Raw genomic sequence first — 2,178 nt, 5'->3', positions numbered from 1 at the left:
AGCTCCAGTTTAACCTACAACTGTAAGTAACTTAGGTAGCAACATTAATGTTGTCTCCTGACATAGAAGTACACCTGATAAGTCTTATCTACTCAGATACGTGGGCAGATCATCTCAATGGAAGTCCGAATCATACCTATATAAATTATACCTTGTAGTCAACATACCTCCTTTAACCACTGTAATTTACGTGTCTGCTTCCTTTGGTCAAAGCCATGGCCCATTGTAAATCACATTTATTATTATCATCCCATATCTAGTCATATTGTAAACCAATCTCAGTAGGTCTAGAATACAGTTAATTAATATATCACACACGTGCAGGAAAACACTTATTATAAAGATAGACATACCATTGTTACCAGGTTGGAGAAGTTTTCCTGCCAAAATTGATATAGCTGCCTACTCCTTTGTCTCAGATATTTTAAGTATGCTTTTCCCCACTTATCCTGCCTTAACCAAATGCCAACTGTGTGTGAATTGCTTTCTGATAAAGGATGATTTTCTCAGTAGCAAACAGGTGCGCACTAACCTTTACTCTGAAGATCCCCAATGCGTTAAAACAAAGGTCTTTACCCTTAATTTGGGCTGATGAACTTTCCTTACACATTCTACATGCATTAAACTGGTTTTAAAGCTGAGCTCCAATGTAGCTTACACAAAGCTTTCTTCAGGATCCTGAAGAAAGTCTGAAGTAAGGCTGTTCGGGATATGTTATTCACATTTCCCAGATATGCCAGCTGATATGAGAAAAGGCTGTTACTAACTCTATAAAACATCCTTTGTTAGATTATGTTTTATTCAGTTGTTCTTAGCATATATGTTATGTTTCTTTAAGCATAGCAACAGGCTTGGAGGAGTGAGATGCTCCTGTTCTCAAGCAGTACCATGCCTGGTCAGGGTGTAGTAGGTGATGGAGGCACAGCATGGTGCCAGAAGCCTGCAGCTCACCAGATACTGCAATAGTGAGGAACAGCAGCTAGCCTGATGCAGGAGTGCAGGAAAGAGCAACCTCCTGGACCCTGGTGGGACTGGGTGGACCTTGCGGTTCTGAAAAGAGACATAAGAATTAACTAAAGCCAATTTGGATGCAAGGACCTGCCTGCAAGGACTCTCTGGGCAGATGGCCAGTTGTTGGTAAGCTTTTGTTTGTTTCTATGTCTTCTCTAGTCTGTTTTTCTGTTTAATAATGTATGAGCAACCAGGTGATATGCTGCTAAGCCTGATTTTTTAGTTTAGAAGCCTTTCGGGGTTTTGTGGTGGCTCATTATGAAAAGGTTTTAGGTAGTTGTGCCCCAAGCTATGGCTGGCAGTTCATCTTACTTGTGCCTTCATACGGCACATAGCACAGGCCATTAGTTTCCTGCAGTGTGCATCCATGGCCTGTTCACATCATGACTACTAAAGGCAGGTTTGGTGATTTCATCTCAGAAAGGATGTGACAGATTAGGAGGAGCATCAAGAATGGCTGGATATGTCACAGTGTAATATGTTAAGTACCAGCACAGGAAACTTCGTTAATCTGCACTGCTTAGTTTGATATAAATATAATGAAATAAAAATAATCTAATAAAAACCCACGTTCCTCCCACTGAGGAAATCTCCAACAAAATTGAAACCTTCATCCCAGAAACAGTTCTCCCCCTGAAATGTTAAAATTACTAACAGTAAAAGATCTCAGTATAACATTACTTGATATGGCCCTGAAAGAAATGGAGAAATTGAGGACAGCATAAAAACCATACTACAGAAAACCTGCTTAGGCTAAGGCATTTTCACAATCACTCAGTGTCAAACAATAATTCCCCCACTTGATCCTTCATTAACACTACTTTCCATTGTCAGTCATGTATTGCAGCATATGGAATATATATATAAAAACATGTGTATATAATGGAATATATATAAACATATATATATTTAATAATTTTTCATTATTATATATAAGGATACATCATAATGCAGGTATACAATAAACAACAGAGAAAATTAAGGATTTAGAAAAGATTAATGAGCTTGCAGAAGAAAAAAGAGGTCATTTGAAAAGCTTACTATGCCAAGATCTCTACAATCTTTATTTTCTACAAATTTCTAAAGGAACAAACTACAATTTCAGAAAAAAGTGAGGGAGTTTCACATTCTGTGCATTCCCTAGTCACTTTACAACTTTCCAGATCC

Source organism: Aptenodytes patagonicus, chromosome 16 (assembly GCF_965638725.1).
Source record: "Aptenodytes patagonicus chromosome 16, bAptPat1.pri.cur, whole genome shotgun sequence".
Lineage (NCBI taxonomy): Eukaryota > Metazoa > Chordata > Aves > Sphenisciformes > Spheniscidae > Aptenodytes > Aptenodytes patagonicus.
This window is presented reverse-complemented; position numbering follows the sequence as displayed.